This window comes from Canis lupus, chromosome 6, assembly GCF_011100685.1.
Source record: "Canis lupus familiaris isolate Mischka breed German Shepherd chromosome 6, alternate assembly UU_Cfam_GSD_1.0, whole genome shotgun sequence".
Lineage (NCBI taxonomy): Eukaryota > Metazoa > Chordata > Mammalia > Carnivora > Canidae > Canis > Canis lupus.
In genome coordinates, this window is record NC_049227.1 from 70,658,260 (window position 1) to 70,680,752 (window position 22,493).

At 39.6% G+C, this 22,493-nt stretch overlaps 1 protein-coding gene and 1 pseudogene across 2 annotated transcripts in view; both read right to left on the reverse strand.

Annotated features, from left to right (window-relative positions):
- The window catches only part of ST6GALNAC3 (ST6 N-acetylgalactosaminide alpha-2,6-sialyltransferase 3), a 523,593-nt gene that overhangs the window by 73,720 nt on the left and 427,380 nt on the right, over window positions 1–22,493 (reverse strand). The gene's annotated exons all lie outside the window — the stretch shown is intronic.
- Window positions 15,022–15,235, reverse strand: LOC102151522 (annotated as a pseudogene).

The following is a 22,493-nucleotide window of genomic DNA, read 5'->3' on the forward strand; positions in this document are numbered from 1 at the left end:
GGGAGGAGACTCTGGTAGCCCCACAGAATGAAATAGCCCGTGGTTAGCTATCTAGAATCCTGCTCAACCCAAGCTTCCTCTTGCATTCTGGAAGACAGCAGGAATATGGCATGTGTGCTGTGTCATTTTGTTCCTGGCATGGCAAATCCCCAGAAAGTTTACCCAATGAGAGGTCAGAAAAAACAAACAAACAAACAAACAAACAAACAAAACCACGGGCTTCATGAATGAGATAAGTGGGGTCCTTTGCATTTGGATACCAGCACCAATGGACATCCCCACCCCTTCTCCCTACACCCATAAAGCATCTTTGGGAACAGAAAGGGGGAGGTGGAAAATTCTAAAAAGCTCAAGCATTTTTCTAGAAATGAGTATTTTGAAAGGAAAGAAAGAGGAAAAAACACCCCAGAACTACCAAATTGAATTTTCCCTACTACCCAGGACAGAGATAAGGAAAAATAAAGATGTGGCATTAAGAAAAACAAAAAACAAACGATTTGCATATTTGAATTTGGAGTGTTGCCTTTGGAGGCTCACCAGTTTTGTATCACTAGTAGATCTGCCACTGGTTTGGCATTTAATCCAGATCTGGCCTTGTTATGAAGGTTGAAGCCATTTGCTGTGGTATTATTATTATTATTATTATTATTATTGTTATTATTTTTAATTGTTAAAGATTTTACTTTTAAGTAATCTCTATACCCCACGTGGGGCTCATCCTTACAACCCTGAGATCAAGTGTTGCCTGCTCCACTGACTGGGCCTGCCGGGTCCCCCTATATTATCTTTGAATCAAGTACTTTGCAAGGGTGGATCCAGGCAGCATGAGGCCTAAAGCCTCTATATATAATTAGGAGGAGTGAGGTAAGAAAAAAAATAAAATGACAAATACAAATTAGGGATGAAAGTAAATGTGTAGAAGGGAAAAATAAACCATGAGTTATTGGAGACCTGAAGAACTCTTCCTTCTGTGATCTCTTTATCTCCAAAAGGGGCCCATGCAAATCAAGGGCCAAGGCGCTCAAGCTGTATTAGCTTCAAGTTAAATGTCTAGTTCATGCCAGTAGGTTGTCCTGCTTTTTGTAAGAACCTACGCTGCAGGAGTAGGTCTGTGGTCTAGTGAGGGGGGGAAGTGGAGAGCCTACTTCCTCACAATGGCTGGCCTTATTGGGGAAATAGGGTCAGGTTCACCATACGCTCACTCCCAAACCTCGTGTCTACTCCTCTCTGGACTTGGGAGATGCAGTGGATCCTCCCTGACAAAATGGGAGAAATTATTGCTACTCTCTGCTCCTGGTGAAGGTATTAGGAACATTTAGTATTAGCCAAAGTGTCTTTAGAGGGGGCGGGAGGGGGAAAGCACATTGCTGAGCATTCCCATGGAAACTGTGCTAAGAACTCTTCTATGGCCTCTATTTTCCTGTGGAGAAAAACTTTTTGCTTCATCTTTTTTCATAATAAAACCAAATGAAACCTATATTGAACAGTTAAACAGCACAGTTTTCTCCACTGGGTAAATTAAATAAGACAATATATGTGAAGCGCTTTGTGACTGCACCATGCTAAATAAATGCAAAACATTTCTATTATTGTTATTATTGCTATTATTTCTACTGCTCTGGAGTATGAAAGTTAAATTGGTCACTAAATAAGCCTAACTTTGTCATCAGGGTGTTGCCGAGACTCTGAAATCCCAAGTACTATCTTCCTTTGGGGAATCCCAGAGAGAACTGTATGGGTGAAAGAGCAACATTTTGAAGACGGTGCTGGAAACAATCAGCACGACTTCTGAGATACCTGGGAGTGTCCAGACAAGAGCAGGGTCGGGCATCTGCCTCTCCAGGTGCGTCCCTTGGTCAGCATACGGAAAGGGATGCAGCTTGTAAAGTGGATGGACCGACACAGATTCAATTTCAGCTCTGGCTCAAGGCCGGACGCATCCCTTCCTCCCTTTGCACGGGGCTCCTGCCCGCCTGGCTTGGTGAGAGGGTGGCCAAAGGAGATTGGAAACCGATTGATTTCCTGTTTTGATACAGCTCTGTTGCCGGTTGTATTTTTCTTTAGTGGTGTTAAATATTTAATGGAATCTTAGAGAAAAATTCTGTCTGTGTAATGTAAACACATTGGCAGGTTGCCAAAGAGGGTCCCACCTTGATTAGGCTGAATGTCAGGAGGCCCAACAGCACCTTCTGGGCGTTCCAAAGAGATGCTCCCCCCTCCCCGGCCCCCCGTAGAAGCCCCACGTTCACGCTGGCACTGCTGTGCCTTTTCTGCACGGCCCAGGTGTACTCATAGGGAGAGAGCTCGTCCAAAACCCACACGGGGGTTTGATCCCTTCACCGGCACATCTGGTTAACAGTTTAGTATCTCAACTGTGGATGTCTAATTTGAGGATGAGCCTCTCTGACCTTTACTGTACAGACATGTATATATTCTAGAAGCCACAACAGATTCTGATCATTTACTGAACAAACACAATTTTCAAAAGTCAAAGCAACACGTCAGTTCCTACAAGGCAGACCTAAAACAACGGGTGAATATTACAGACACACAGATTTTGTCACTAAACAATAAAATGAATTAAAATGATTCTCCAGTTAGACCAGCTGCAGGAGAATAACTGATGGACAGAAGCCTCAGCTCTGGGTGTTTATATTCTCTTATTTTTACTTATTTTTTTATTTTTAGAGGCAGGGGGAGGGGGAGAGGGAGAGAGAATCTTAAGTAGGGCTCGATCCCACAACTCTTGATTTCTTGAGCTGAAATCAAGAGTCGGATGCTTAACTGACTGAGCCACGCAGGTGCCCTGGGTATTTTTAAATAAGTTGATGGTTACTGCCCATCAAGGATGATGTTGGGGTGGTTTTGCCTGGTTACCTCCGAATCCTGCTCTTGTTCTCACAGTGTCATCCTCATTTCCACTATGTTGGTTGAAGCCCAGTTTATCACTTCCTTGGATTATATCAACACTTTTTTGGCTTATTTCCTTATCTATAGTGTCAGTCTCTAACATCCTGTCTTCCACATTGATGCTTAATCTTTTTTTTTTCTTTTTAATAGCTTTGTAGTAACTCACAGACCATAGTATTCAGTCATTTAAAGTAAACAGTTTAAAAAAATAAAATAAATAGTTTAGTGTTTTTTTTTGTTTTTGTTTTTGTTTTTGTTTTGTTTTGTTTTTTAGCATATCCACTGAGCTGGGTATCATTTTCACAATCTACCTTTTTAGACTTTTTATCAGGTCCAAAGAAAAACCCTGCACCCATTAGCAGGTCATGTCATTCCTGCCCTAGTTCCACGTCTATTCTGGACATTTCGTAGAAGTGGCCTTTTGTGACAGGCTTCTTTCACTGAATATAATGTTTTCATTGTTCATCCACTTGGTGGTGTTTATTTGTACTTTTATTGCTGAATAAGATTCTACTGTATGAGGATGCCTGGGTGGGTCAGTGGTTGAGCATCTGCCTTTGGCTCAGGGTGTGATCCCAGGGTCCCGGGATCGAGTTCCACATTGGGCTCCCTGTATTACAGGGACCCTGCTTCTCCCTTTGCCTATGTCTCTGCCTCTCTCTCTCTCTCTGTCTTTCATGAATAAATAAATAAAATCTTTTAAAAAAAGATTCTATTGTATGCATGTACCATTAATACATTTATCACTTGGTGAGCATTTGGGTTGTTTCCAATTTTTTGCTATTATGAATAACGCTGCTATGAGCACTTATGTACAAGTTTCTTGTAAACATGTGTTTTCACTTCTCTTAGGGTGAAACTACTGGATCATACACAACTGTATGTTTAACTTTTCGAGGAACTACCAGAGTGTTTTTTCAGAGCAGCTGGATATGTGAGACTTTCAGTTTCTCCATATTTGTCAACATTTGTTATTGTCTATCTTTTTCATAACAGCTATCCTGGTGGTTATGAAGTAGAGTCTCATTGTGTTTTTGATTTGCATTTCTCTGATGCCTAATGATGTTGGACATCTTTTCATGTGCTTAGTGGCTCTTTGTGTATCTTTTTTTAAGAAATGTTTATTCAAATCCTTTGTCTATTAAAATCATTTATTTATTAATTTTTAAAGATTTTATTTATTTATTTATTCATGAGAGATACAGAGACAGAGGAAGAGACATAGGCCCAGGAGAAGCAGGCTGTCTGCAGGGAGCCCTATGCGGGACATGAAGCCAGGACCCCAGAATCATGACCTTAGCCAAAGGCGGATGCTCAACCGTTGAGCCACCCAGGTGTTCCTTAAAATCATTTTTAATTGGGATTTTTGTCCTTTTGTTATAGTGTTGTAATAATCCTTTATATGTTCTAGATACAAATCCCTTACCAGCTGTATAATTTGCAAATATTTTCTCCCTTTTTCTGTGGGTTATTGTTTTTTTCACTTTCTTGACAGTTTCTTTTTAAGCACAAAAGTTTTAAATTTTGAAGTCCAGTTTCTCCCTTTTGTTGTTGATGCTTATTCTTCCAGAACTGAATGTAAGAAACCATTGTCTAATCCAAGATCATGAAAATTTACTCCTGTGTTTTCTCTTAGGGGTTTTAAACTTTTATTTCCTACATTCAAGTCTGTGATCCATTTTGTTAACTTTTGTATATCGTGTGAGGTAGGAGTCTAACTTCATTTTTTGGTATGTGGATATGCAGTTGTCCTAATACCGTTTGTTAAAAGGGTGATCTTTCTTACATATAAATCTAAGGGTTTCACTTCACTTCACACTCAAAATTCCTCAGTAGCTCATCATTGCCTATGGTAGTGGTTTTTAGACTTGGGCTTCCTGAACTAGCAAAGTAAAATAAACAATTTTAGGAGACTTACATAGGGTTTCAAACTCTCTATTATTATTCAGGAGAGCAAAAGGTAGAACAAATAATGTTTATACTTTCTACATAATTTAACAAGAATATGTTTTACATAGATGCAAATGTCAGTAATGGATATAATCTAAGAAGCTAAGTATTTTAAGTAAATTTATTAAAACCAAGCAGATTGCACCCCTCTTTTAAATGCTTTTGTGGACCATGAAATATTTATCACAGTCTGCCATTTGGGAAACACCATGGTTCCTCCTACCTAAGAAGCTTCATCTGTGTCATCTTCTTCTTATATACCTTTATGATTCAATCATATCAAACAAACTTGATTTATTTTCTTTCTAATAGAAATGTTATAATAGTGATACAAAGGCCATAGGTATGTAAGAGTTAGTTTCCAGCATATCTGACCTACATTTCTTGGGTAAGAAATCAGAATAGTTAATGCAAGAAGTAAGTTAAATATGGTCATCACTACCAAGTATGGACAAACTTTTACCTTTCTTAGACTACAATTAGACTGTAATCAGAGACAATAGTGTCTATCCCATAAGGTTACTATGAGGGTCAAATGATTTAAGAAAAAAAATGTGAGTCATCCAGTGCAGAAACTAGATGCATAGTAGCAGATCAGTAAATATTATTTGTGTTTCTCAGACATCTATCAGTGGTTTGCAACCCTAACGACACATTAGAATTACCTAGGTGGTTTGAAAAAGCCCATATCCCATTTGCAAGCTAATCATAAAATTGATATGGCCATTCAGGAGATCCAGAGTGGCCAAAAAACTCTTGAAAAAGAAGAAGAAAAAGTTGGGAGGCTCACATTTTTTGTTTTTTAACTATTTCAAGAAATTCCTCACGTATTTGTTTCATCTGCCTGTAACAAGATATACAGTAACTTCATCCCACATGAATTTCCTGTGCCTGTTAACAATAAAATATTTGCTCACACTAATGAGCCGATATTTCTGGTGTCTTTGTGAAACCTCTTCTTATATGATTCAAGGAAGCTTTTACTTTTAAGGGCATTAAGGCTATTTTATAAAAGGCAACAATAAACTAGTCTGTTTTTATTTCACTGAAGAGAGAGAACAGAATTCTGATTCTCTATGGTTTTCATGAGTACAGCTAAGTGAACGCTTCTTTATATCTAGAAAGCACTTACATATGTACCTGCTCAGGAAATATTAGTTACTCTTATCTCATAGTCATTATGGTTATTAGAAATATTTCTAGCCTAGAATTAGTCCTTAGCAGCCCACAGACTTTTACATAGTTGGACTATGTTTTTGCTTCAAGCATTGAAGTACCTCTTCATTGGCCTGTTTGAATTAATTATGGTTTCTCAGCTTTCATCCAATGAGTACAAATACTTAGAAAACTAGTATTAAAATTATTCAAAGCACTAATTTCCACCCATCCATCCATCAAATTACATGTCTAAAGGAACGGACTTTATTAACCAAGTAAACCTCCTGACTCCAGCCTTCAGAAAAGGAAGAGCCTGCGTCCCAGAGCACATACCCTCCATTAAACAGTAACATGTCCCATGTGGTGTGTTCTCATTAGTGGAGTTCTTCCATCCATTTTCAAGTTGAAGTTTTGTTTTGAAGCTGAGTAAACCTGGCTTAATTGGCTTCCCCCAACCCCCCCGTAGCAGAAGTTTTGGGCAAGATGTATATCTTGAAATCTAATTACATATCTTAACTGTAACCTGAGAAGCTTAAAATTCACAGATGTACTTTATCTGTCAAATATGGAGACAGTTGGCAAATGCAGGCCATAAAGGTGGAGATTTAGTACCCCACTGCATGAATTGTTGCTGCTTTCCTGTGTTTATTACTTCACAGTTAATCAAGGAGATAACTCCCAGGAGTTTGGTATCGTTCTCCCTATGTTCTATAGAATGAAGAGGGAAGGAGAAAAGAATATTTCCTTTGTGACACATTTCCAACTGGAATAAGGTACTTGCTTCACAAGTCCTTGAATTCAAAACCAACATGAAATGTCTTAATCATTTGATGTTTCTGAAATCCTTTCTAAAGCCAACAGACTGGGACATCACATTATTGTTTCTATTTGTATACAGTACTTTTGGTAATATGGTAATTGTATGAATATGTGCGTGTCATTGGGACAGATATTCAGAAACAGGACAGCTCAACAACCATCAAAACCACATTTCTACAATGACCTGACATTTTTCCACCAAGAGCAATTACATTGAAATAATTTTTTTAATATGAAAGCTCTAGTTATTGAGTAGAACATAGCTTCTTTGCTGAGTATTAGAACTACAAAAGGTTTTACATGTATATAAGTCTCAAAAATGATGCAATTACCAAAGATGAATAAAAACAGAAAAAACAAAAGAGGCTCTAAGAGACTCGGAGCAGATGCTGTCCCCGCCACCAGCCATCATCAGTGCTACCCAGGATAGCCTTTAGGAAGACAAGCCATCTTACTTCACAAGCAGTGCCAGTTACCTGGAGCAATTAAAGGCTTGTTTCCTAACCGACTAGACACAGGTGTCACCAGGTTCCTAGACAAATGGCCAGCATGATTCACCTACTCAGTAAATAAGGTAATTATGGCAGTGGACCAAGTTACCCAAGAAATTCTGTTGATAGGAAGTACTTCTATCCCTTCATTTCACGGTCCAAAATAAGGAGAGCTAACACTTCCATCCTCCTTCTCTCTTAGTGTGCATATGTTCCCCTACTATTATACAACTTTTACATGTTTTATTTTTAAAAATATAGAAATTCCCCCAATATAAAAGAAATAAAGAAATCATGAGCCAAACATACAAAGATCCAAAAAGAAACGTATGTGAAGTCAAATTAAAATAGTAATTGCTCAAAGGCCTTAAGGTCTCTGGTCCTTTAGGAAAAGACCCAGGCATTTTCTTGAAACACTCTGGATAACCAATGTGTATTATCTTAGGAACGAAAAGATGCTTCAACAATAGAAAATCTATTAATGCATTACACAATATTAATAATTAACAAATTAAAGAACAATCTATGATAAACTCAATAGATGCCAAAAAAAAAAGATTTAGTGAAGTTTAACATTTACTTAAGTTTAAACTCTTAGTAAATTAGAAGTAAAAGGGAACTTTCTAACTTGATAATTATTATTTATCAAAAATCTACGGCAAGGATCAAACTCAACAAAGAAACTTAACAGCGTCACTAATTAGAGTTAGAATAAGACAAGGATGCCTGCTGTCACTTTTCTTCTTTGCTGCCATTAGAAAGTCTCAGTCTACACAATGAAAAGAGAAAAATAAAATGAGGTACACATCAGAAAGATAGGAACAATACTCTATTTCTGTACAAATGGTCAGTTTGTTTATACAAATAATCCACGAGAATCTATAGACCATTAAAATTAGTAATTGTTCAGCAAGGTGGCTACTTACAGGATCAACATAAAAATAATGATAGGATTTCTACACAACAGTAATAAGTTATTCAAGAATAATAACATAAAAAAGTACCTCATTCACAATAATGACAAACTAAAATATAACTAAGAATAAATATGACACATATGTGGGGACCTCTGTGAAATAAATTACACAATTACTTTCTCATTAACACAAAAGGACTGAAAAGACGAATAGGTATACCAAGTTTATGGATAAGAAAACTCAAATTAATCCATGTAGCAAGGCAATGCCATTTGTATTTTCAACGGGCTTTTTCATGAGACATTATAAACCAATCTTGAAATTCCTTTAAAAGAGCCAAAGGTCAATAATAACTAAACATCTTGAGTAAGAAGAAAAGGGTAGGGGTGGCTTGATTGATCAGATATCTCAATTAGTAATAGTGACACTACAAATAAAAACAGTAGCTGCTAACTTTTATTAAGCATTTATATGCCAGGGAAAAGCCTTTCATTTACTTAGTTTAATAAAATGATTGCTACCATTTTACATATTAAAAAAAAAACCAAAACGATAGGGGTCACGGAGATTAAGAATCTCTCTCAAGTTACCATGGCTAGGCAGTAGCAGAGTCAGGATTCAAACCAAGCAGGGTGGCTCCTGAGTTGACCAAACCTTATGAAATAGTGTCTCTAATGCTAGTGGTAAACAAAATGCCTTATTGACACAGGAATAGAAAAAACAGACCACTGAAAACTACTACAGAACTCAGAAAGTGACCATTGTAATGTGGAAACTTGATATCAATAAGTGATCAAAAATATGAAACACATGATATGTTATGAAATTACTAGTTATCCATGTGGAAAACAATAAAATGCAACTAGGACTTTTATATTCTATATCTATATCTATGTAAATATACATAATATAAATAATACATTAATATATAATAATATATGTGTAAATATATATACAATATAAAGGACCAATGATGAAAAGCAAAAGCTTGAAAAATTTTATAAGAAAATATGAAAGGATATTTTCAAGATTTTGGAGATAGCGAAAGTTCCTTATACAAGACATAAAAAGCCCAAACCACCCAGTGATAAGTTTTACTCTATTAAAATGTAACTCTCCTACTCACAAAACAGTAGTATAAACAATATAGGTAGTCAAGCAACAGTCTGGGCAAAGACATTTGCAATGTGTGTTAACAAGAAAGGATTTCTATCCGGGATATATAAGGAATTTTGCAAATCGATAAGAGAAAAACCCAGCAACTCTCCATTTCTTCTATAAAGAGCAATGGACACAAATAGGCAAAATTGTCAGGTTTCCTTTTATTAAAATTAATAAAAGGAAACCTGACCGGCCAACACACCTATTGAAAGATCCTCACTCTTCCTCATTGTTCGGGAATCACAAATTAAAACATTGTGATATCACTTCATATCAGAATCTGATACAAAGCATTAAGTACAAAAACAGTTTCTCTCATCTACTACTTGTGAGAATATCAATTGGTACAACATTTTACAGTACACTTTAGCAAAATGAAAGAAAATCGAAATATACCTCCTCAACCCCATAATTTTACTTCTAGGTCTACACCTCGCACTAAGATACCCTCACGCATGTGACAAGGAAATATGTTGAGGAATATTAATTGTAGGTATCATTATTTGTAATAGGAAAAGACTGTAAATGATAAATCCACATGGTTGTCAAGAGAAAAATAGATAATTAAATTGTGGTGTATTCACACAATGAAACTGCATAGTTACATGTAAAAAAATATATAGTTAAACGCCAATACCAAGACTGATTGAAGAGATTACAGAATAATACGTTAGGATTTATATGGTGCGTGTAGTGTTCATGCATAATATAACATTTATATACAGCTTGAAAATATGCAAAAACACCCTATAGTTTTATATTGCTTAAGGATGTGTATAGATAGTCATAATACAAACACATGCTAGACTGGTAAACCCAAATTCAGGGCAGTGGTTGCCTCCAGGCAGAGAAAGGCAGGGGCAGGAGCATGGAAACAGGGGAAGGGACGCAGGGACTTCAACTTCTGTTGAGATGTTTTGTTTTTAAATTCCACAACGATATTAACAGGAAGGACTCAAAGGCCTCTGGCAAAATCTGTGAATCTGAGAGAGCTGGGGGATAGGTATTGGAATGTTCATTATTTCATTTCATGTATGTATATATACATATATTTTATATCTGAAATATCTTTTTAATAAATAAAAAAAGGAGCTATATGTAAATCAGATGTGAATACTCAGAGTCCTGTGTTCCCGGGAGGTTGTGGTTATAGGATGATTTCAGAGGTAGCTTCTCTTCTCTTCCAGAAGCCAACTAGCCCGTCAATTAAGCGTGCCCTTGGTCAGGCACCAAGCTAGGTTCTGGCGATAGGGTGGGCAAGAGTCACCCACAGAATGAAAATCTATCACATTCCAGCGGGATTACAAATGTACCTCCACCAGCCATGACAAGTGCCATGGAGAGAAGTAGGGGACTACGACAGAGAATAAGCAAATCCTTGAGATCCTGAGATCCGGCGGCCTGCAAGTTACCCACGTCTGCCCCTCTCCCCCGCCCTCTTCTAGTACAAAGGTTGGGGAGCGGATACTGGTTTTCCAGACTCCCTGGCATGTGGCACAGTTCTCCTCAGTCAGACTTAGTTGGGAGTCTCTGGGGAGAGCAGCCCGCTCTGAATAAAAAGGCAAACCCTCAGAGAAGAAAGCCTTACACACACACACACACACACACACACACACACACACACACCACCCCCTGCTTAACTCCTCCCACACTATTCTGTCTGCGGCTTGGATATGATGCTGGGGGTGGAACAGATGTCTTGACATGATGAAGATGGAAGCCATATGCCGTGGGGGGTGGAGGACAGGGTGGGCTCCTGGGTCCCCGATGATGCGGCTGAGCCATGGTTTGAATCGCACTGTTCACTCTGAACTTCTTTTTTAGCAGGTTATTAATAGCTTCTGGCTTGTGCCACTGCTAATGCAATTTCCCCTTATTTGGAAGAGTCATTCCAAACAGACACCTTCTAGAAGAGGCGACGTTGAAATTGAGAGGAGAGGAAGGGGAGGGGGGCGGCCCTGCAGAAGGCAGGTATGGGGCCGGGAAGTGGGTGGGTAAAGAGGCCCCACCGGAGGGAAACACCACGTCTCAGAGGGCTGGCATGCTTGAGGAGCTCGGGGAGCCCATCGAGGCCGTGCGGCTGCTGGGCAACTGGCTGCCGTCTGAGTGCTTGACCATCTCAGGTTAAGAAAGTGGAACCCATGATCTGAAACCAAAGACAGGCTCAGGAGCACCCGGGTACTTGCTGTTGCTGTTTTCAGAGGCTTCTTTCTACAAAACAAAGAATTAACCCCAACCCATCTCCTTGGATTTGTAAGTGTTTGACCTTTTAAAAGTGAACTCCTCCAAGCCCACCCTCAGTCCAGAGCTAGGGCTCTCCCCACCCACCTCCTCCACCCCAGGAGGGGAAAACAGAATCTCCCCAGTCCCCTTGACATAAAGGAAACTGCAATGATAGGATTTAACCAAAGGCTAGCCAACCGTGTCTTAGGCATTCCCTCTGCTCCAGAGGTTTCTATTTTGTTCTGTACCGATCTGAATGGGAAGAGGCCGCATCACTGTTGAGACGAGCCTTTCTGCCTTGAATAACACAACAGAAATCTAGTTCCTCGAGTCCTGTCCTCCCCAGGCACCGAGGCAAGGGTTGGCTGACTTTCTAATGTGCTTCCCATTGGTCTCTTTCCTGGATCCTGTGCTCTTTTGGCAAACGAAGGTTATTTTGCAAGACAGTATTTACCGAGCACCTGGGTGGGCAGAGTGCCAGTAGAGGCGAGAAGCCCATGGCTTGGAAGAAAATGTCCATTTTCCTCTGCAAAGTCTCAATTTCCTGGGTGTCCTGCAAGTTTCCACTTGGTGATTTTAGAGCAGACCTGGATATAATATTTATTATTAGTTTCTGGGCCTCCCCCTCTTGCCCCCTTTAGCTTTCTGTAACTAAGCCATGGCCCGGCCCATTCTTCTAATCTTCCACCCACGTCCTTTCCCGAGCTCATTGGCTCCTGGTGCTGTTCTCTGCGCTTCTTCCAAGTTGCCCGAGCTGCCCCGGGAACAGGAGGTGGGAGTGGGGCTGCTCGGCTCCCAGGGGCTGCAGCCCAGCCTCGTTGGGCGTCCTTCTGCACAGGCGACCGCGACCCCGCCGTGCCCTCCATCCTGCTAGGCTGCCCAGGTGGCCTGGACTTAATTTGCAGACCTCGCTGCACCCTGGGCCTCCTGGGGTGTCGCCCCGTGTTTGGATCCCCGTCCCCCAGGTGTGCACTGCCTTGCCTTTCTCAGTCGCTCACAAAGTCATTACTCCCAACCTGCGCACCTCAAGTCTCAAAGGTTGTTTGCATTTAATTTCTGTTGCCTGAGCAGCTCAGGATACTTGCTAAATTGGGATTATTAGGGAATTTCAACAATGTGCCGCTTCTTCCTTTGCTCCATGCAGGTCATGACGGAGGATGCTTAAATAAGGGTCCAGAGTTGCAGCAACAGCCTGTTAGGCCGGGGCATCTTCTTAATCCTCCTTTGGGGGTAACCCCTCTACCAGCAGCTCCCGCAGAACCTTCTTTGTTCCCAGGTTCTTGGCCAACTTACAACCCGCATAGTCAACCTTCCTATTTATTGAGAATTGTGCTAGAAACCGTGGGAGATTCCTAAATCATGAAAGACACAGTCATCGCCCTTCAAAAGTCTTCTGTGACTATTGAGTATATACGATCTTCAGTATCTAACCAGCACCATAAACGTGCCAAGTACTATTAGGTGCTGAGGTCGCACATAGGAGGAGCACAGAGTCCCAGAGAGTTTCCACCATCGCAGCTAATGGCGTGTTGTCACAACACAATGTGAAAACAATGACGGCACGTACACCTGGGAAGCCAATCTTTCAGTCTTAGTCTCTTCACCTGTAAAATGGAACCAACCTTCTAAGCTGTAGTTAGGGCTTCCATAAAATGTAAGTTAGGGCTTACATAAAACACTACTTCTTCATATTACCACCATTCCATAATTCCTTGTCTATAGTTCCCATATAAAATGGGATATGGACAACACTGGTGCAGTGCATGACACAGAGCATTAAGAACGTTACTATTATTGGGGGCCCCTGGGTGGCTCAGCTGGTTAAGCATCTTCCTTGGGCTCAGGTCATGACTCTGGAGTCTGGGGATGGAGCCCCACATCAGGCTCACTCTCCCTTGGCTGCTCACCCACCCCCCCCCCCCCCCCCCACTGCTCATGGCCTCACTCGCTCACTCTCTCTCAAATAAATAATTTTTTTTAAAAAAGAGTTACTATTAATAATAGTTCCAAGTATGATAATATAATGATTATTATTGTTAGTATTACAATAACTACATTCAAACTGATTGATCGTGGCTGTCTGGAACATTATGATGAGATAATTCAGAAATCTTTACTAGGTCCACTAGCAAAGAAGACTGACGGATGCCGATACAGTGATGGACAGGAGGAAGAGCTAGCAAGTGATGCCCACATATAATCACACTCCAATTGCCAAAGTAGCTCTTTGACCTGGAAGTGTCACACAGTGCCTAGGCGGTAACTGACTTTGCCTGTCAGGATAGGAGGGAACTGATGTCATATTGTAGGGTCTTATGCCACTCTGTGTACTACTTTAATTTAGAAACCCCAGATGTGGTTCTAAGTTTGAAAAGTCTAAGAGGTCAAGTGAAGCTGGGGGTGGATGAGAACTTCTGCTACCAAAATGAGGCCCTTCCTGCCCAAAGCTGTTGCAGAGACTAGAGAACGGTGGTTTGCAACTGCTGCTCCATGACAAAGTTTTCATTGCTCTGCAGCAAAATAGGAGTGGTTAGGACAAAGGAGAGAAGATTTTGTGATGAAATGTCCTTAGTTGAAAGAACAGATCCTGTGTTCTTCCTATTTTGGGTGTTAAAATGTCATCCCTTTCATAGAAAGATGCCCTGAAGATTTCCCCTTCAGTATCAAGCCTCAAAAGGTTCAAAGTTCCATCATAATGCTTATTTCTGTGAAATCTTATCTACTCCATGACTTTAATACCATCAACATGCTAAAATCTTTTAATGTGTATCTAGTAGCAAAATACTCTAAACTTCTGATTCATATATTTGCCTGCATTGGGTATCTCCCACAGACCTTAAATTTGACAAGCCCCAAAAAGGACCCCTGATTGTCCCTTCATGCCTCAACCTGTCCTCCTCTTAGTCCTTCTGTCTTGGTAATTGGTATATGAAATGGCAAGTTGCTGAAGGCAGGAATACAGAGTCATCCTTGATACCTCTCTCTTCCTTCCCTCATCCTTTCATCTATCAATGAGTCTCAGCAATTCTAGTTCCAAAATATTCTTCAAATCCAACTACTCACCATCACATGGCTGTCACCCTAATCATATCTATAGCACTAACATTCTGTCCCACCCGATCTCTTTCCACTCTCCCTTCTCTCTCATCCATTGTCCAGTGACATCCAGATGACTCTTAGCATAAAGTTAAAATCCTTATCATGGGCTGAATCTGAGCACAATTTTATTTTATTTCATTTACTTTTACTATCATAAAAGTTTATTTAACAAAAAAGTTCAATACGAATATGCACATGACCTGGTTTTTATATTGTCGTAAAACAGGTACTATGAAGAGAGGATAGTCAGAAGTAGTTGATTTTTTTCTGGTGAACACACTCATTGTTTATACTCATTCCAAGGCTTCCAGTGTGATGACACTCTTTCTTCATATTACCACCATTCCACAATTCCTTGCCTATGGTTCCCATCTCCATACATTCATCTATCACAGGATTCATAAAGGGATCGAATCCCTGCATTATTCCTTGGATATGTCTGCCACCATGTAATTTCAATGATAATTTCTTATCCATAAATGTTTTTGACTTGGAAGGGTGAGCTTTGCTCAGGGTGTCTACTCAGTAAGCTCAAAGATGGCTCCAAGTCTCCAAGCACAATTTTTAAAAAGAATTCCCTGCCTTTCTCTGTCCATATAAAAATAATGTTTTCTATGCTCTCAGAAAACCATGTTTATTTCCTTCATAGCCCCTATGACTATATAGTTATTAGTATATAACTATATAACTATTAGTATAATTGATTAATAACTATCTCCCTCATCAAGACTATAAAATACTCAAGGGCATGGATTATATCTAGCTTTGTTTTCCATTGCATTCCCAGGGCCTGCTTCAGTAGCAGGAGATAGTAGGTACTCAATAAATATTCACAAATCAACAAATGAGTGAAAACAGAAAAAAAAATTACACATCTTTACTTGGCAAAATAAGAAGGTGCCTATTCTTAGTAAGATTTTTTGTTTGTTTGTTTGTTTCTGAAATCCAAAGTTTGAGAATTACTGCTCTGGGGCCTCATCTGGGGCCTCTGCATATTGTAATGGCCCATGCAAATGGCCTGTGAAAGCTTGTGGGAGGTGCTAGTAAGGTCCAGCTAATTGTTGGACTTGCTCTCTGCTCTTTGGAATACAGAAGTTTCTTCGGTCTAATTGTAGTTTTGGAGCTCTATAACTCTGGGCATGGGCTCCACAACTCTTAAGTAAATGGCAAAGGAAAAAAGAATAAAGGATCATGATACCCATCTCAAGTTGAAGCTTTGTGTTTTAGAAAAATTTATTTGTATATTTTATCTCTTGTGCTGATAGTTTAAAGACAGAAAAAAAATTATTTATGGTGAAACCTGCCCATATACCCATTGGCTATACAGTACCCCAATTCATAATATGTGGACTATAAATTAGAAGAGAGAGATTCTAAGCCAGCCAATCAGATTTACATTCCCAGTGGCAGCTTGTTTTATAGCTCTTGGATTGTTCTGTCAAAGAATTTATTGAGATCCAGATGCTCCAGTTCCCAATCTTCCCTGAGTAAGTGGTTGTCAGGTACTCCTGTCCAAAAACAAGGCAGTTGGTGTTTAACTATAGGCTCCCACACTTGTCAAATGATCTCCAAAGAATATGAAATTGCTTGTCATCCTCGTCAAAATTACATATGAATGGGATATTTGCTGTGTTGTAATTAAAAACTCAATTAAAAGAAATTCTGAAATCATTATCAACTTTTTCAGGCATGAGTTGATCTACCAAAAAAGCAAGCTGTTTATAGCTTAGGCTTTTACCAGCATTCAGAAGAGGGCGGAATTCCAAAATAGGCCCAAGGAAGGGATGAGATCCAGACTAAAGTGGAAGCATTCTAAAGGAGGACATCAGCGGGTGTAGACGCGACATTACCTGTTAGGTGGCAAGTGCTCTTATCTTCTAGCACTAGTATATGTAACTGTAATTCCATAATTAGGCGGTATCATCTCATTAACACTGAGGACCACTGTCCCTAATGAGATTCTTCAAAATGAACAAACAGGAGGTAGCTAATCATTATGGCTCTCATTTATACCAGACCTATCTACTAGATGCATATTATTGGACAAAATTAATCGCATTACAGTGGGAGCCACTGAATGTAAGCACATTTGGTTCTCAGGGAAATGATTACCCTAAGTGGCCAATCATTAATTGACTACAGACAGTAGGGCATCGGTGATGAGAGAGGAGCAAGGATGTGTGTATATCTGAACAGGAAACTCATCATTTTATAGCCATCTAGTTGAGGCTGGATGAGGAAAAAAGTCCCAGCTTCTGCCTGAGGCCAGTTAAGCCAGGCCGTTTCTTAAATCAGGTCATGAATTATTAATAGTAGTAATTCAATAGCAGCCTCCATTTATTGAGAACTTACTATGTACTAGCAAGAAGGCTAAGCCCTTTAAATTCATGATCACACTTAATCCTCACAACAACCCTCTGAGATATGTCTCACAGTTTGTAAGCGGTAAGAAGGAAGCAAATCAATTTGAGTCTAAAACCAGTATCCCTAGACATAAAATTATACATTCTTGATCCAGACTCAATAGAGACCAGAGCCTCTGGGGTATTTTATTATCAGCCTGGGCAGAGTCAGTACATCTGGGGTTAAGGCATCTAGGCATGATGCCGAACCCAAGGAACTCCTGTGGGCATTTTTTTTTTCTTCTATGCATTTGGAGATTGTTTGGACATAATGAAAAACACTTCTTTTTTTTAGGAGAAAATGGCTTTATCTTCATTTCTGTGATTGTAACACTAACCAGCAAATACCAGTGAAACGTGATGTTTAAAAAGCAGCATCGATTCCAGTTTTCCTAACTTCCTATTAAGACAGGAGGGGTGAATAGTACTCCTAATCTGTAGCTCAAATCTTCTAATGAATGGAAGTGAGACATATGGGAATATGCCCCATCAGAAGCCACGGCACCCTTTTGTACAGAGCTGCCTGAGGCGTTCCCCTGTCAGGTATGACAAGGGGGATGACTCAGAAAATCTTCAGTGTCTTAATTGTTATTCCAACTACATGATTTCCATTGCATGTGCTTCATTTTTTGGAAAGGTGGAGACTTAAGTATGATGAGAGCAGAGGATGCATATGTCTAAAATGTGGGAAGAAAAGTTGACTAGAGGGATGAGGTCTAAGAAGGCAAGGGCCCTGAGAAGCAGAGTATCCATCTAAGAGCCAAACACTCCTGGGACAGTTGGCCCAGCTAGCTGGATAGCAAATATTTATATCTTGGAATGAAATAGTTTATAATTTACTTGAATGAGGACAATCAATGGGTATCCTAAGGGCAGACCCCGTGTGTTGGGGGAATCACGCCCTATGAAGAAAAGCCCATGCGTGGAGGTGGGAGAGGAGCAGCATGAGAACCCGGGGTACAGAGGAAATGTTTTAATGTCGGGTGAGAGAGCAACCCTGAGAAGGATTATGAGGGGCTTCTAAAGAAGATTTCATCTGCCAAGTCATTGTATGTGGTCCTTAGGGGAATGAATCAATACTATGACCTTTGTCCTAAAGCCATGAAGCATGACTTACCTCTCCTCTTCCTTCCATCTGTCCTTGTGGTCTCAGAGGCTTAAGAGTTAATGTCCTTGCTTCAGGCCAACCTTTCCTATGGATCTCCCCCTCTGCCCCTCCACCTTTCCCCCTTCCTTTGAGAACATAATACATTAATTTTTTTATTATACAGTCCTACCTTTTCCCACTATCAGATCATTCTCTTTAACCCTCACTCTTACTTCAACTACTGTCCTCTTAGAATAACCTGCTCCTGATTCTGCATTTCCTCTAACATCCTATCCCTCTACTTCCTCCCATCCAAAATTCTCTGTGAAGACTGTGCTCACTTGCCCCACATTCGCTCCTCAGTTGACTGCAGTTAGGTTTCTGCTTGCCATTTTGTAGGAAGAATGCTCTGAGAAAGTCACCTAAAGTCCCAGCTTTCTAAATTTATAGGATTCAAGTCCTTACATCAGATTTCATTGCTTTGGTTTCACTTTGGATCTTACCACTTTCCTGAACCTCTGTGACATCACACTCTACTGGGTCCCTTCACATCCCCGTTTCAACAATCTCCACTTCCTGGTATCTTTCTTGGCTTTTTTATTGGCCCAACTTCTAAAAGCTGGCATTCTTAGGCTCCTACTCTTACCTCTTTTCTCTGAGAATTTTAACTACCACTTTTATGCTTATAACTTACAAATCTGAATTTCCTCCCCAGATATATTGCTCACAATTCAGAGCCATATATTCAATTGCCTCCTGGACACCTTCATTCAAATGTCTTATAGAAATCTTGAGATAACATGGCCAAAAAAATGAACAGATCTCTTATCTCTTCTGATTCTCCTTCAATATTTTGTGTATAAATTGTACTGCAAATCACCTAATCAGTCCAACTATAAGCTTGAGGGTCATCCTGACCAATGCTCACAAAATTAATCACCAGACACTGCCATTCTTTACTCATTTTTATATTTGCCCTCTCTGTTCTGTGTAGTTCTCCCAGCTTAAGTTCCTGCTCTCACTGTCACCCACACTACAGCAATATCCTCCCCAGGTTCTCTGACCCTCCCATGCACCCCCTGCATGCCCCCTGAGTGCCTATGCTATGCGTTGGCCTCACTGGGTTTCTGTCACCAACAGGATAAAACCTGATTCTTTCACATAATATCTGGTCTCTTGAGACTCATTTTTTTTTTGCTATTCTCTGCTTGCTATTTTAAGCTCTAGTCATACTGATCCTTTTACTAACTCGGAATATACTGCGCTATTTTTCACCTCAAGGCTATACTCACGCCATCTCCTCTTCCTGGGACTCCCTTCTCCTCCTCTCCCTAACTTTCTGTGACATCCTTATTGTAAAAACTTAGTCAGGGATCTCATTCTAGGGTCCCGAGCACCCTGCATATCTCTATCACTGCAGTCACCCCAACACACTGGCATTCTCTATTTCCCCAATATAATTATACATCTTTGAAAGTAAAGATCAGGAGCACCTGGGTGGCTAAGTGGTTGAGCATCTGCCTTCCACTCAGGGTGTGATCCCGGGGTCCTGGGATTGAGTCCCACATCAGGTTCCCTGCAGGGCGCCTGTTTCTCCCTCTGCCTGTGTCTCTGCTTCTCTCTCTGTGTCTCTCATGAATGAATAAATAAAATCGTAAAAAAAAAAGAAAGTAAAAAATCAGTATTATTATTTTTCTGAATTCTTAGTGCCTAAAGCAGGTTCTGATAGATGGTAGGTATTGTTGGTTTTTATTAAATACAATAATAACAGAAACATATATGTGTATAGGACTTCAGATTTTTCGGATTGCCTTCCCACACATCTCCTTTAATCTTTATGGCCATCCTTCCTGGCTATTCAATATGTATATTTTATCTCAGTTTATACCATATGTTAATCATTGGCAGCTTTAGCTGAGACTACCTGAGAAACACAACACAGAAAGACATTGTTGGAGGAACACCTGGGTGGCTCAGGGTGTGACCCTGGGGTCCTGGGATCAAGTCCCGCATCAGGCTCCCTGCAGGGAGCCTGCTTCTCCCTCTGCCTATGTCTCTGCCTCTTTTTGTGTCTCTCATGAATAAATGAATAAAATCTTTAAAAAAAAGATTGTTTGAAAACAGCTCATCTTTATTTTAATACAATTTATAATACAATGGGACTCTCCTGAATTAAGTTTATGAGCCCAGAAATACCCCAAATCACCACACCACCAAAAACCCCAGAAACAAAACCAAAACACAAAGTGTTTTTTAAAATTCTCCATTCACCATGTAATGTAAGTCATAGTTTACTCCAGTGTTTCTGAGCTTTAAAACCAATGATTCATAGTTATTTCCTATGCTCTTGTTGTTAATGCAACATTTTACATATCTATTTCTCCAACTTTTAAAGTAGAGTTTTAATCTTCCCTTGTTCCAAAAATGTCCAGTTCATCTGGAGTTCCCAGTTCCCAATTTGTATTTTTATCTGATTTTTTTTAACTTTTAGATGACAGACTAATTCACAAAAGAAAAGCATTAAAGTGAAATGCTGTTTGATGAAGACTTCTAGTGCCTAGTCGAATAGTAGAATAAAATAGTTATTAAATGCTATTTTGCTCATGAGGCAGTTGTTATATAAACTATATAGTTGTTATAAAACCTGTAACCTATCACCAATACTATTTAATGTTTTTCTTTTAGACAAATAGCTTTACCTCTTGACCTAGAGAAAAAGGAGACTTATAGCAAAAAACAAGCTCATACATTAAGTGCTGTTCAGAATTTTAATAATGGTTTGTCCAATATTTGAATTCACTCCCCTAAAGATAAGAGAAAGCAAATTAGATTATTTAGTTACTTCTTCCCTGCTGAAGGGAAAAATATCATCTGCAAAGATATTAACACATTCCTATTCTGTTTCCATTTCTAAGTGATTGCTCTACAAAAAAACCGTTGTTTTTTGATAGATACTAAACACAAAACTCTGGATTCTTGTTTTAACATCTTTATTGGCTACTACATGATCTTGAAGGATAACATCCCTTTGCTTCATTTTACAAAAGCCATGAAAATTCGAACTTGCCCATTACCAAAAAAGACAACAGTTTGGGCCTAAAAGAAATCAGACTGTTGTCTGGTGATTATTGACCTAAAAAAGAAAATTATTAACTTCAGCAGGGATACTAGAATTTCTCAGCTTTGTATGCACATAAGCACGAAGACCAGACTTCCAAATGCCAGGCCAGAGACGGTTGCAAAGGCTAGTAGATTTTCTTGAATTTATAAAAATAATAGTAAAGATTTATATACCACTGATTTTGTGAGACACTCTCCTAAGCACTTTACAGGTGGCAAGAATTTTATCCTCCTCATCATTCCGAGAGCTTAAGATCAGAAGCTATAGGATATGCTCCCTCCTCTAACCCTCCCATGCTCTAATGCCTTGAGTATGACTATTCTGTATTCCATGCAGGCGATTTCATATTGAAGATTCTCTTGCTTCATGTTGAAAAATTGTTAGTGAAGTCACAGAAGCTTAGAAAGCTAGAGTGAACAAGGATCCATGAAATCATTCAGTTTAACCAGGACCCAGAGAAGCTATCTGACAGGCCAGGTGTTGCACGTCTACTTGGTGGCAGATCAGAAACTAGAACGTGGCATTCTGACCTCTGTATATCCTACTATTCCATATCCCTTTTCTCATGTGAAAGATAAGATATCCATTTGTTTCAAACAAATCTCCTGATCGCCTGCAACATGCTGGGCACCATTTTAGACACTAGAGCTATATATAGGAAGAGAAAATACTCTCATGAACTCATGCTTTCCAACTCCCTAAATAATCAAGAATTTATTGAGCATCAATTATGCACCAAGCTCTAAAAAAGTTCTGCAGAGGTGGAGATGGGTGGCCTGGGGGAGGGAAGAATAAAAGAGATGGTCCTTGACCTCCAAGGAATTGCATGAAAGACAAGGAAAAAAAAAAAAACATGAAAATTTATAGGAAAATTAAAAAAAAAAAACAACAACCCACCAGCATATAATTAAGCTGTAGGGTAAATGAAAACCAAGGAATTTCAGAGAAGGAAAGATCCAGAGAGTAGGAGGGATCGGTGCATGTAAAACGTGGAGAAAGCAGAGGGGTAAAGGTGATGGTTGCTTACCGTAGAGTATGCAGCAGCCAGATTTAGAGACACGCACAAACTTTAAAGATAGTGACTAATGTAGGGAACAAATGGAATGTAGTATGTATCATCTGTGTAAATCAAAATACATGCACAGATAACAATAT